General features: G+C 52.9%; 1 protein-coding gene across 8 annotated transcripts in view; it reads right to left on the bottom strand.

Annotated features, from left to right (window-relative positions):
* The window catches only part of ST3GAL3 (ST3 beta-galactoside alpha-2,3-sialyltransferase 3), a 402,838-nt gene that overhangs the window by 359,318 nt on the left and 28,680 nt on the right, over positions 1-14,840 (bottom strand). Inside the window, exon 1 of one of the 8 annotated variants that reach the window (XM_074961913.1) lies at positions 11,381-11,490. The exons of 4 other annotated variants lie outside the window; for them this stretch is intronic. The gene's annotated coding sequence lies outside the window, so the exon portion shown is untranslated. Of the gene's footprint in view, positions 1-1,877; positions 2,026-10,383; positions 10,443-11,247; positions 11,359-11,380; positions 11,491-14,840 lie in introns of those variants that run through there. 3 more of the 8 variants (XM_074961914.1, XM_074961909.1, XM_074961910.1) reach the window with 3 other exon arrangements.

Below are 14,840 nucleotides of genomic sequence, written 5' to 3' on the forward strand. Positions count from 1 at the left end.
CACACGACAAAGCCCTTTTTTTCGACCTAAAGGGCTCTTAAAATCTATTTCTTTACTCCACCCCCGACGAGGGGATTAGCACTGAAATCGACCTTGCCGGGTCAAATTTGGGGTACTGTGGACACAATTTGACGGTATTGGCCTCCGGGAACTATCCCAGAGTGCTCAGTTGTGACCACTCTGAACAGCGCTCTCAACTCAGATGCATTGGCCAGGTAGACAGGAAAAGGCCCGCGAACTTTTGAATCCCATTTCCTGTTTGGTCAGCATGGCGAGCTCACCTGCACAGGTCACCATGCAGAGCCCATCAGCACAGGAAACCATGTAGTCCCAGAATTGCCGAAGAGCTCCAGCATGGACCGAACTGGAGGTACAGGATCTGATCGCTGTAAGGGGAGACGAATCCGTGCTGGCAGAACTCCATTCGAAAAAACAAAATGCCAAAACATTTAAAAAAAAATCTCCGGTGGCATGAAGGACAGAGGCTATAACAGGGACCCGCAGCAGTGCTGCGTGAAAATTAAGGAGCTCAGGCAAAGCCTACCAAAAAAACAGAGGCAAATGGCCGCTCCTGTTCAGAGCCCCAGACATGCTGCTTCTGTGATGAGCTGCACGCCATTCTAGGGGGTGCAGCCACCACTACCCCAACTCTGTGCTTTGACTCCGTCCAAGGAGTGGGAAGCAACATGGAAGCAGGTTTTGGGGGCAAGGAAGATGATGATGAAGAGGAGGAGGACGTTGTAGATAGCTCACAGCAAGGAAGTGGAGAAACCAGTTTCCCCAACAGCCAGGATCTGTTTATCACCCTGGACCTGGAGCCAGTAACCCCCGAACCCACCCAAGGCGGGCTCCTGGACCCTGAAGGCGCAGAAGGGACCTCTGGTGAGTGTACCTTTGTAAATATTATACCTGGTTTAAAAGCAAGCGTGTTTAATGATTAATTTGCCCTGGCATTCGCGGCCATTACAGCTACTGGAAAAGTCTGTTAACGTGTCTGGGGATGGAGCGGAAATCCTCTAGGGACATCTCCATAAAGCTCTCCTGGATGTACTCCCAAAGCCTTTGCAAAAGGTTTCTGGGGAGGGAAGCCTTATTCCATCCTCCATGGTAGGACACTTTACCACACCAGGCCAGTAGCACGTAGTCGGGAATCATTGCAGAACAAAGTATTGCAGCGAATGGTCCTGGTGTTTGCTGGCATTCAAACAACATCCGTTCTTTATCTCTCTGTGTTACCCTCAGGAGAGTGATCTCATTCATGGTCACCTGGTTGAAATAGGGTGGTTTTAATAAGCGGACATTCAGAGGTGCCCGTTCCTGCTGGGCTGTTTGCCTGTGGCTGAACAGAAATCTTCCCCGCTGTTAGCCATGCCATGGTGGGAGGGGTGAAGCCATCATCCCAGAGAATTGGGGGGGGGTGTTAGTTGGGTTTCTGCTGCACATTAACCCGGAAACCGCAGCCCCTCCTTTTCAATTGCCAACCCATTTTTAATGGCCAACCCAACGGCTGCTTTGTATGGGAAATGAGGGCGCTGCTGTTTGAAACCATTCCCACATGTTACAAAGGTTAAAGAAGCCAAAAGATTGTGGCTTACCATGGCTGCCTGCAAGCCGAATTCTGTTGCCCGGCCCTGCATGAGTGATCTCTCACACCAAACCGGCATACCCTCAATAAGAGGCAAAATGCAACCTTGTAATGAAAGCACATGTGCTACGTAATGTAAACAGCAAGGTTTACCGTGAAAGAATGTACCCATTGTTCTATAAAATGTGTCTTTTTAACTACCACTCTCCCTTTTCTTCTTCCTCCACCAGCTGCATATATTTCTCCTTCCCAGAGGCTAGTGAAGATTAGAAGGCGAAAAAAAGGCACTCACGATGAAATGTTCTCTGACTTCATGCTGTCTTCCCACACTGACAGAGCACAGCAAAATAATTGGAGGCAGACAATCTCAGAGTGCAGGAAAACACAATACGACCGCGAGGAGAGGTGGCAGGCTGAAGATGGTAGGTGGCGTCAGCTTGCTGAAAGAAGGCAGGAGTCAATGCTCAGGCTGCTGGAGGATCAAACTCATATGCTCCAGAGTGTGGTTGAGCTACAGGAAAGGCAGCAGGACCACAGACGCCACTACAGCCCCTGTGTAACCAACCATCCTCCTCCCCAAGTTCCATAGCCTCCTCACCCAGGCGCCCAAGAACACGGTGCGGGGGCCTCCAGCCACCCAGCCACTCCACCCCAGAAGATTGCCCAAGCAACAGAAGGCTGGCATTCAACAAGTTTTAAAGTGCTGTGTGGCCTTGTCCTTCCCTCCTCCACCACCCCTACCGGTGCTTCCCTCCTCCACCACCCTGCCCGGGCTACCTTGGCAGTTATCCCCCTATTTGTGTGATGAATGAATAAAGAATGCATGAATGTGAAGCAACAATGACTTTATTGCCTCTGCAAGCGGTGATCGAAGGGGGGAGGGGAGGGGAGGGTGCTTCGCTTACAGGAAAGTTGAGTGAACCCAGTGGAGGGGTTTCCATCAAGGAGAAACAAACAGAACTTTCACAGCATACCCTGGCCAGTCATGAAACTGGTTTTCAAAGCTTCTCTGATGCGCACCGTGCCCTCCTGTACTCTTCTAACCGCCCTGGTGTCTGGCTGCGTGTAATCAGCGGCCAGGCGATTTGCCTCAACCTCCCACCCCGCCATAAACATCTCCCCTTTACTCTCACAGATATTGTGGAGTGCACAGTAAGCAGTAATAACAATGGGAATATTGGTTTCGCTGAGGTCTAACCGACTCAGTAAACTGCGCCAGCGCGCTTTTAAACATCCAAATGCACATTCTACCACCATTCTGCACTTGCTCAGCCTATAGTTGAACAGCTCCTGACTACTGTCCAGGGTGCCTGTGTATGGCTTCATGAACCATGGCATTGAGTTCCTGAAGATGTGAGCATCATGTACCTTTCCCAGCCATCCCACGTTGATGTTGGTGAAACGTCCCTTGTGATCCACCAGTGCTTGCGGTTTATGTACTCGTTGCCTTGGTGCTCCGGTGCCAAGATAGGGATATGGGTTCCGTCAATCGCTCCACCACAGTTAGGGAATCCAATTGCAGCAAAGCCATCCACTATGACCTGCACATTTCCCAGAGTCACTACCCTTGATAGCAACAGCTCAGTGATAGTGTTGGCTACTTGCATCACAGTAGCCCCCACGGTAGATTTGCCCACTCCAAATTGATTCCCAGCTGACCGGTAACTGTCTGGCGTTGCAAGCTTCCACAGAGTTATCGCCACTCGCTTCTTAACTGTGAGGGCTGCTCTCATCCTGGTATTCTTGCGCCTCAGGGCAGGGGAAAGCAAGTCACAAAGTTCCATGAAAGTGCCCTTACGCATGCGAAAGTTTCGCAGCCACTGGGAATCGTCCCAGACCTGTAACACTATGCGGTCCCACCAGTCTGTGCTTGTTTCCCGGGCCCAGAATCAGCGTTCCAGGCCATGAACCTGCCCCATTCGCACCATGATGTGCACATTGTAGGGGCCCGTAATTTGTGAGAAGTCTATGTCCATGTCCTCATCACTCTTGTCACTGCGCTGCAGTTACCTCCTCGCCTGGTTTCACTTTTGTTGCAGGTTATGGTTCTGCATATCCTGCTGGATAATGTGCGCAGTGTTTACAGTGCTCATAATTGCCGCGGTGATCTGAGCGGGCTCCATGTTCCCAGTGCTATGGCGTCTGCGCTGAAAAAAGGCGCAAAACGATTGTCTGCCATTGTTCTGACGGAGCGAGGCGCGACTGACGACATGGCTTACAGGGAATTAAAATCAACAAAGGGGGTGGCTTTGCATCAAGGAGAAACAGAATGGCCCCCTCAAGGACAGAACTCAAAACCCTGGGTTTAGCAGGCCGTTGATTTCACGGAGGGAGGGAGGGGTGAGAAAATGAATACAAATGAACACAAAACAAATCTGGTCTATTTCTTGTTTTGATCCACTTCATCTATCTTTATAAATCTCAGGCTGGCAGCAGACGGTGCAGTATAACTGCTAGCCATCGTCATCTCCTGGCTGCTCACCAGAAGACGGTGCAGTACTACTGCTGGCAGGAATAAATCTCCATGAGATGAAACTTAAAAATGGAAATGACCTGGCTGAGTCACTCCCATGTCTGCCCAGGCGCCCCGACTGACCTCACCGAAGTCGGCTAAAAGAGCACCCAGGAGTACAACGACAATGGCTACCAATCATACTGCACTGTCTGCTGCCAAAAGGCAATGAGCTGCTGCTGTGTAGCAATGCAGTACCTCATCTGCCAGCACCCAGGAGACATACGGTGACAGTGAGCTGAGCGGGCTCCATGCTTGTCGTGGTATGGCGTCTGCACGGGTAACCCAGGAAAAAAGGCGCGAAACGATCGTCTGCCGTTGCTTTCATGGAGGGAGGGAGGGAAGGGGGGGGCCTGACGATATGTACCCAGAACCACCCGCGACAATGTTTTTGCCCCATCAGACATTGGGATTTCAACCCAGAATTCAAATGGGCAGTGGAGACTTCAGGAACTGTGGGATAGCTACCCACAGTGCAATGCTCCGGAAGTCGATGGCAGCCTCGGTACTGTGGACGCACTCCGCCGACTAAATGCACTTGGAGCATTTGTGTGCAGACACACACAATCGACTGTATAAAAATGCTTTCTAAGAAACCGACTTCTAAAAATTCGACCTAATTTCGCAGTGTACACATACCCTAACTCTCAGCAATGACAATTAAAGATTTACTCAGTTGCAGTGGACAGATTCAAAAAACCTGTAGCCCATTCAAGGAAGGATGGAAGTACAACTCCCCAGTGTGGACCAGTTATATTTGTATAAAAACGCTGTTTCCGAAAGAGCCTGTACCTTTACAGGAAGGCAAATAAAGTACACGGGCACAACCCCCTAGTGTGAAATCTGTTACCCCAGTATAACTATTTCAGTTTAAAAAAATGCCATACCAATAACCAAAGTAGTTAAACCAATACAAAAACTATATTTAAACCAGGCCTAAGCAAAAAGAGGAATGGGGATCTTTAAGTATATCTGAAAACTACCAGCCACAGGCCAATACGAATGATAAAGCCCCACAAGTGGGCTCCTAAGGCATCCTAGTAGAAATCCCACCACTCCTCCAAGCAGCTAGGGGAGGGACAGCGGACTTCTCATCCACGTGGCATTTCTCGATCTTGTCTTTCATATCTACTTCTAAATGGGGAAAAAAAAGAGAACCAGGCACCCTCAAGCCTTGTTCTAAACTATCTGTTTCAAACACAGCAAAAGTTCACACCAAGGAAGTCTTCCACTAACATCCCCTCAGCCTAAATTTAATAGCAGGCTTGAGAAATGCTGGAGAAATTCTACAAAACCCCAGTGAAAGGTCCCAAGAATGCGTTGTTGTAGAACTAGAGGGACACGCTTAGCATAAGTAGTTAGAGAACTGGCGTCAAAACAGGAATAAAACCTCCTCCAAGCGCACACCCTAGTAGTCATCTATCACCCCACACTGGAACCCACATGGGGTATCATCAAACAACTATAACCCATGCTGAAAGGGGTCCCTATCCTGAAATAAATCTTTCCTGAATCCCCTCTTCTGGCCTTCAGACAACCCCCTAACCTCATCAACAGAAGAAAGTTCTCCACAGACCAGGGCACAACATCTCAAAGCGGCACCAGACCCTGCCAGAACAACAGATGCAAAACATGCAGACATCTCCACTGCTTCAATGATCAACATACTCCCCAACACACCTTTCGAGATCCACAGATCTTACGCATGCCTATCACAACATGTGGTTATCACATCCAGTGTACTAAGTGCCCCAAGAACAACTATGGGGGTGAAAAGAAAAGGAGGACTTGTGGCACCTTAGAGACTAACCAATTTATTTGAGCATGAGCTTTCGTGAGCTACAGCTCACTTCATCGGATGCATACTGTGGAAACTGCAGAAGACATTATATACACAGAGACCATGAAACAATACCTCCTCCCACCCCACTCTCCTGCTGGTAATAGCTTATCTAAAGTGATCATCAAGTTGGGCCATTTCCAGCACAAATCCAGGTTTTCTCACCCTCCGCCCCCCCCCACACAAACTCACTCTCCTGCTGGTAATAGCCCATCCAAAGTGACCACTCTCTTCACAATGTGTATGATAATCAAGGTGGGCCATTTCCTGCACAAATCTGTAACCCACTCTCCCCGTTTGTCCTGTGAGTACAGGGGAGTTAACAGGCCACTTCACTTTGAATGGTCCCTTTAAATATGTACTTACTACTTACACTAAACTATCTGTTCAGTCTTGTATTTAGCTGACACTCTTAGACCTTGTCTTCATTAAAGAATGGAATATTCACACCCCTGAGTGACGTAAATAATATGGACCTAAGCGCCGCTTTAGAGCTTCTCCCACCAACATAGCTACCGCCCATCATGGAAGCAGGAGTTAAGCTGACGGGAGAGCTCTCTCCCATCAGCTTAGAGCATCTCCACCACAAGCGCTACAGAGGCGCAGCTGCGCTGCTGTAAGCGCTGTAGTGTAGATGTAGCCCTAGTACCTTTCCCAGACCTCAAGAAGAGCTCTATGTAGCTCGAAAGCTTGTCTCTCACCAACAGAAGTTGATCCAATAAAAAAATATTACCTCCCCCACCTTGTGTCTCTAATATCCTGGGATCGACACAGCTACAACACGGCTGCATAGAACAATGGAAGTTACTGTAGAACTGACAGAATTCCCATACCCTGCCTCCCATATGTGTGTGCATTTGCAACCAGAGGGTTTGTGTTCTGTAATATCATACAAAGGTCATCCTCGAGGAAGACTTCCTGAAGATGCCTACTTTGCTTTTGAGTAGCGTTCATCACTGCAGATTCTTTTTCTACCCACCCTGCCACCTCTGTGCAGAGCAAAACCCTCAGTATCCCATCCAACAGTCAGCTATAATCCCAAAGGCACATTTAGGAGTCTCTAAAGGAAACAGCACTCCACCGCAAAACCATGAGTCACATTCATAGCACAGGAGCAGTTCAGCATGCATTAGATTGTTCTATCACTACCTGCCAGCAGAACAGAAGTACACTGGAAGAAAAATTTTACCCTTCTACTTGCAGGGCAAATGTAATATTAAGTAGTACTACATGGAATGCAGCTATCCAAGGGGAAAGCAGCTCAGAATACTGTTACTCCCTCACGCACACTTCTGAATGAGATTAAGCAAAGAGTTGCATACTGCTTAGTTCAGTCTTTTGACCATCTAATACTACACGAAAGAGAAAGAAGGCAGTGAGCTTTACAGTTTCTAGCACTGTGACAGGGTTTAGCAGTGCCACTCCCACAATGACCATCAGAATCCCCCAGATCACTTTGAAATGTTAAGATTAAAATTAAGGGGATGATTAAAGAAACTTCTCCATTTCTGCAGCTCAGGGAGCCCCAGTCACAATTAGTTTGGCAAAGAGGATGCCTACAGATAGACCTCTGGAGGGAAACTAAGAACAGCAGCTACACAAGCCTCTTCTACATCACTTGAACCACTACAGGATAGCACCTTCTTCACCAAGAGGATTGAAGACAAGGGAAAAGGGGGAGGTAGCCACATTACTGCAAGGTCATGCTCCAGGCAATGGCCAAGGATGATACTGTGATCTTGTGTCTTCAACCACTAAGTAGAGCGACCCTTCCATTCTCCTCATAGGTTCCCTCATCAGACGGAATTTGGGCTACAGTTTATAAGGTGTACCCAGCCCTTCAGGTGATAGCTAGCGACAGCATTTGTGTGGGGGGAGACTGGAGGACAGACATGGCTGGGAAAGATTCTCAATAATGGATTTAAGGGTTGCTTTAAAGGTGCATTCTTAACACACAGCTACCAAAAGAATAGCTATTTAGAGACTGCACTGATGTACTTCATTAACGATCATTCTAGTGATAGGCAAAAGTCTGGTGTCATTGATGGCAACCTTTGGTACCATTTACCACAAGGTCAACTGAAGTGGCCTAGGCAATCTATAGAGAGTGGAAGGGATTCTTCTTCGACAACTCGCTTCCCAGCTTTCCAACAGGGTTAAGAGGGCAGTGCTGGGCAATTACAGATGCCAACAGATTGCAGGGGTCTGCAGTCCATCTGTATGCTGGTAACCAGTCAGCTCTATGCCTTTTGGCCAGAGTCATGGGGTGCAATCGTTTCCTCCTGGAGACTAGCTGCAACAGGGATATGGTGAGATGCATTCTGGAGAAGACAAAGGCGATGCTGGCTCCTGTTGCTCCTGCAGCCGCACAGCTGCGGCTCAAGCACCCACGCACACGCAGCCGTGCCTAGCAGGAGCCCACGTCTGAGTGGCGAATCGACCGAGCTCAGCCACATTAGGTCTAAAGAGCTCAGAAACATGTAGACTGGAACTGAACAGTTCAGGACTGAAGCAAGAAACGTCATTCAGCCCTGGAGGCTGCGTCGCCTCTCCCGTCAAGGTCCTAGTCAATGGCAGATGAGGGAGCAGACACCGCAGATCCGCCCCCAGAAAGGTTCGTGCAGTTTGAGTCAGGGAACACAGGACAGTCAGACACAACAAGAAGCGGAAAGAGACTTGAGGCTGCCAAGCCGAGCCCACCCCAGCTCCCCAGGCCCGAGCGGGGCGGTCCCTGTGCGGGGACACCCAGCCCCCTTTCCCTGGGGCAGCCCACATGGCCCCAGGCCCTGGCTCCCCAAGGGGGCACAAAGCCGGTGCCCACCCCGCTCTAGCCCCGCGCCGAAGCAGACCCCGGGGCCTCTGCAGCCGGGGCGGGGAGCCGCGGATCTGACAGGGGCCGGCTCGGACGGGGGAGGGTGCTGAGGGCCGGGCCGGGCCGGGGGGGAGCCAAACGGGCCAGGCGCAGGGGCTGTGAGCGCTGCGGGGGGGGGCGCTAGGTGGGGCCGGGCCGGAGGGGGGCGCGCTGGGGGGGGCGGGCTGGGGGGGGCGCTGAGGGGGAACTAGGGGGGTTGTGGAGGGACCGGGCCGGAAGGGGGGGCGCTGGGGGGGGCGCTGAGGGGGAACTAGGGGGGTTGTGGAGGGGCCAGGCCGGAAGGGGGGGCGCTGGGGGGGGCGCTGAGGGGGAACTAGGGGGGTTGTGGAGGGGCCGGGCCAGAAGGGGGGCGCTGGGGGGGGCGCTGAGGGGGAACTAGGTGGGTTGTGGAGGGGCCGGGCCGGAAGGGGGGGCGCTGGGGGGGGCGCTGAGGGGGAACTAGGGGGGTTGTGGAGGCGCCGGGCCGGAAGGGGGGGCGCTGGGGGGGGGCGCTGAGGGGGAACTAGGGGGGTTGTGGAGGGGCCGGGCCGGAAGGGGGGGCGCTGGGGGGGGCGCTGGGGGGGAACTAGGGGGGTTGTGGAGGGGCCGGGCCGGAAGGGGGGGCGCTGGGGGGGGCGCTGAGGGGGAACTAGGGGGGTTGTGGAGGGGCCGGGCCGGAAGGGGGGCGCTGGGGGGGGCGCTGAGGGGGAACTAGGGGGGTTGTGGAGGGGCCGGGCCGGAAGGGGGGGCGCTGGGGGGGGCGCTGAGGGGGAACTAGGGGGGTTGTGGAGGGGCCGGGCCGGAAGGGGGGGCGCTGGGGGGGGCGCTGAGGGGGAACTAGGGGGGTTGTGGAGGGGCCGGGCCGGAAGGGGGGCGCTGGGGGGGGCGCTGAGGGGGAACTAGGGGGGTTGTGGAGGGGCCGGGCCGGAAGGGGGGGCGCTGGGGGGGGCGCTGAGGGGGAACTAGGGGGGTTGTGGAGGGGCCGGGCCGGGCCGGAAGGGGGGGCGCTGGGGGGGGCGCTGAGGGGGAACTAGGGGGGTTGTGGAGGGGCCGGGCCGGAAGGGGGGGCGCTGGGGGGGGCGCTGAGGGGGAACTAGGGGGGTTGTGGAGGGGCCGGGCCGGAAGGGGGGGCGCTGGGGGGGGCGCTGAGGGGGAACTAGGGGGGTTGTGGAGGGGCCGGGCCGGAAGGGGGGGCGCTGGGGGGGGCGCTGAGGGGGAACTAGGGGGGTTGTGGAGGGGCCGGGCCGGAAGGGGGGGCGCTGGGGGGGGCGCTGAGGGGGAACTAGGGGGGTTGTGGAGGCGCCGGGCCGGAAGGGGGGGCGCTGGGGGGGGCGCTGAGGGGGAACTAGGGGGGTTGTGGAGGGGCCGGGCCGGAAGGGGGGGCGCTGGGGGGGGCGCTGAGGGGGAACTAGGGGGGTTGTGGAGGCGCCGGGCCGGAAGGGGGGGCGCTGGGGGGGGCGCTGAGGGGGAACTAGGGGGGTTGTGGAGGGGCCGGGCCGGAAGGGGGGGCGCTGGGGGGGCCCGGCTCCCCACACGCCGGCCGGCGCTGTCTGACCCCGCCCGCCGCCCCTGGCCCGGCTGCGGCCCCCGCTCACCGGCGCGGCGCGCGGCCCCGGCGACCCCTCCGGCGGCCCCGCCAGGCCGGGAAGCGGCGGCGGCGGCAGGAGGAGCCCCCCGGCCGGCCGGGGCTCCAGGCAGCTCTGAGGGGCACCACGACCGCCAATCGCGTAGCGGGGCGGGCGGCCCCCAGCCAATCCCAGGGCGCGGATGGACACGGCGCTACCCAATCCAACGGAGCGGGGGTCTTGGCGCTACCCAATCAGAGGGGAGCCCGGCCAGGGGACCCACAGGGGGCGGCTGGGCGAGAGCTGGTCCCGCCTCACTCCCCCCCCCCCGGCGGGAACTCGGGCTCGGGGCCAGGGAACAGGCCCCCCCCATTACTGCACAGCGCCCCCCACTCCCAGCACAGCCCCCCCACCCACTGCACAGCGCCCCCCACCCCCAGCACAGCCCCCCCATTACTGCACAGCGCCCCCATCACTATACAACGACCCCCCTACACACACACACAGACACACACACTGCACAGCACCCACATACAGCAGAACCCCCCTCCACTGTACAATGCCCCCCCACTACACAGCACCCACACACAGCACAACCCCCCCTCCACCACACAGCGCCCACCACACACGCACACAGCACAACACCCCCCACTGCACAGCACCCTCCACTGCACGCGCACACACACACGACACAGCGCCCCCAGCCCATGCCCTCTACTGCATATCCCCACAGCCGCCCCCACGCTGCCTACACCAAACCTCACAGGGGCCCACCACCCCCGCTGGCAGGAGGAGCCTGTCCAAGCTTTAGGGGTCCGTGGCAGCGAGCCCTGGCTGGTGCTACCCTATCGCAAGACATTTCATCCGTCCGGCCACACATAGGAGGAATCGAACCCCAGGCCATGGCGCTGTCTCCGTCCCAGCCCCCACGGGAGGGACCAATGCTGTCCGGGCAGAACCCGTGCTAGCAAACGCTGACAGCCATTCATCCCCCAGCCACTCACAGAGACGGGAAGAGCTGGCATACCCCAGTCCCAGCCTGTGCGCAGGTTCAGTCATGACTCTGTTCAGGGAGCCACATGGCACTAGCGCCTCGCTGCAGGCAGTGCTCCAGGGGCACGGCCCCTAGGCCGGTCCATCAGCGCTGCGAAAAGTGGGAGGCATGCAGATCAGAGCAACAAAAATGCCCAAGCCATGGAGAGACTGGATTAGAAGAACCATCATCCTCCAGGGTGCTGAGAACCTTCAGGGAAGAGGTAGATTCCTCCACTGCCTTTGCCCTCGCTAGGAACGGAGTTCCCTCAGCAACTGCAGGATTGAGCATTAACTGTAGAGCTTGGCTTTAAGCAAAAGTTAAGTGGGTGGAGCACAATGGGCTACAACTCCTGGAAGGGTGAGCACACAAAGATCCTGATCTGGCCATTAACTCCACGGGGATGGACGCTGATGCTTGCAGAGAGCCCTACCAACAGGGGCAAAAAGTCCATTCCAACATAGAGCTCCTTGCAGAATTGGGGCTTAAGGAGAGATATGAATGTAAGTGGGCACAAGGGGGAGAGTAATCAGAAAAATCTTTATATCAGATGAGGTAGTGTAGGGAACAATCCTGCATCATACGGACTGCATGGGACCTACTAGGATTGTCCCATCTCTAATGTCCATGGTTCACTGGTAACAAAAAAAATCAAAGAAAAGCTCCATGAACCTAAGAATTAGGGCCTATGTCAAACATAGGAAGCTTCCCCCTCTATGTCCCTAAATCCACTTAAAATTAATTATTAAGCCTGGATTTCCTTCAGGTGGCTGCAGAATGGAAACAAGACTAGACTTCTCTGCTCCAACACATCAGATCCATACTAAGAATGAGATATGCTCACTAAGTGAAAACCAGCAAGCCCCACAGATGAAACAGAGAGCAGTAAACAAAGTATACCCACTTCTCCCACGCCTGCTGTAGATAAGCCCAAAATAACGCACCATGGTTTTTCTTTTAAATGCATTCGGTGAAGGGTTCCAGATTTATACCACTGTTAAGGTCTCTGTTTACCCCAGAATAAGTACAGCATAAGCAACAGCAGCACTAGCTTCCTACATATCCCCCACCACCTGTCCTACATGGACCCCTGGTGGGGTGACCAGTCTCCAGGTACCATTCATTCAGTCTCTCTCTGAGGAACCTGTCAACAGCATTGTCAACTGTGATGTCATTTTCTGGCTGTGTACCACAGTTCCCAAACATCTCAAAAAACAAAAGCCCCCAAACTGATGCCAGCACCTGCAAATATTATTAGCCTGGTAAACTACCTAGCAAAACACATGGAAAGAGTAGAGATCTAATCCACTAGCTGAGCTCTACCTGGCACTAATCAAATGCATGCATCCCCCATCTTCCTCCTGCATACGACTGCCTGAGATTCACCTGTGATGAAGTCATCATCCAGACATTCCTTATCCCATCCTCAAAACACTCTACTGGGTCTCTGGTCATTGCGGGATCCAGTTCAAACCTGTCCTCCTTGCTTTAAAAATCCTCCACAGAGTTCTCTCTTGTTCTCTTGTTCCCCCACTCGAAGCACCTGTGTAGCACTGACCCTCTCTCTCTTTTTCAGCACAACTCTCCACTCTGGATTTAAGAGCCTTTTTCTCTGCAGCTCCTGCCATCTCCACATCCCATCAGCTCTTCTTCTATTTTCAGCTATCCAGATTTTAAAACCTCACTGACTTTGCAGCTCTCACTCTCTCAAAAACAAAAGAAATATAAAAAAATGTTGCAACTGTATTATCTAATTCTTCAAAGGATTTTGGGATATAGAGAACCTATCCAAATGGCACTTGTATTATATTTTACTTGTTTTAGGACATGTGGGCGTCAGACAGGTCTGACACACAAAACTGACAATGTGCCCCGCAGTTGTCATGCAGAGGACAGGTCACTCATACAGACCGATCTGGATCGGTTGGTGAGCTGGGTACAAGCAAACAATATGCATTTATAGTGATAAGCCAAATAGATGGAGCTCTTTGCGTCTAACAAAGAGAAGGTGAAGGGGTGACTTGATTACAGCCTACAAGCACTTACATGGGGAATAAATATTGGATAATGGAGTCTTCAATCTAGCAGAGAAAGGTCTAACACGATCCAATGGCAGACTGGAAATAAGGCATACGTTTCTGACAGTGAGGGTAATTAACCAAGAGTTGTGGTGGATTCTCCATCACTGACAATTTTTAAATCAAGACTGGATGTTTTCCAAAAGATTTGCTCTAGGAAATTATTTGGGGGCAGGTCTCTGGCTTCTGTTAAACAGGGGGTCAGACTAGATGATCACAGTGGTCCCATCTAACCTTGGAACCTGTCAATCTATTAATTTTAATATGGCCAAATGTAAAGTTGTACATCTAGGAACAAAGAATGTCGGCCATACTTACAGGATGGGGGACTCTATGCTAGAAAGCAGTGACTCTGAAAACAGGTTTGGGAATCATGGTGGATAATCAGCTGAACATGAGCTTCCACTGTGAAGCTGCGAATAAATGGGCTAATGCGATCCTGGGATGTATAAACAGGGGAATCTCAAGTAGGAGTAGGTAATATTTGGCGCTGATCTGACTGCTACTGGAATACTGTGTCCAGTTCTGGTGTCAACATTTTAAGAATGATGTCATTGTCGATAATGGGCTCTTCAGTTTATCAGACAAAGGTATAACAAGAGCCAATGGCTGGAAATTGAAGACTAGAAATAAGGCACATTTTTTAAAACAGACTGATTAACTGTTGGACCAATTTACCAAGGGTAGTGGTGGATCGTCCCATCATGGGCAATTTTAAAATCAAGATTGGATTTTTTTCTAACACATCTGTTCTAGTTCAAACGGGAATTAATTCAGTGAAGTCCTATGGCCTGTGTTATACAGGAGGTCAGACTAGATGATCACAATTGTCCCTCCTGGCCCGATAGTTAATGAGAATACTATTGCTCCCTCTCCCATAGCCGTGTCAGCTCTATACGGCTAACAGGAGAAAAACTGGAAATTTACATTTGTCAGTAAAGGCAGTTGATCAAACTCAAATACATGCAGGAAGTAGGTCTAGCGAGCAAGATTTCATTTTTCTCTAGCCATTGGCAGACAAGAACTGCACATGAAATGCCTGCACCTACCACACAGGGGAAGCTCGGTTCGCCATGCCACAGCTGAGTGCAGCCCATACAAGAGGTCAAAGTATGGCTTGGGCAGCTTAGAGACACGTTTTCGGAGGATGATGTTTATCCAAAAAAAGAAAACCCACAAACATGAGAAGGGATCGTAACTGAGAGAAAATGTTATCACAGCAAACTCCAGCTGGATGTGCCCTAATGGTGTTTATGGACAAGGACAGGGAAAGTCTCTTGGCCTCTTCCATAGCTCTTCTGTAAACCTCCAATAATCCTCATAAAGACACCAGCTTCCAGTTGTCCCGGGGCAGGGGCGTGTTCAACCCCCCTCAG

This window comes from Natator depressus, chromosome 8, assembly GCF_965152275.1.
Source record: "Natator depressus isolate rNatDep1 chromosome 8, rNatDep2.hap1, whole genome shotgun sequence".
In the NCBI taxonomy this organism is placed as follows: Eukaryota; Metazoa; Chordata; order Testudines; family Cheloniidae; genus Natator; species Natator depressus.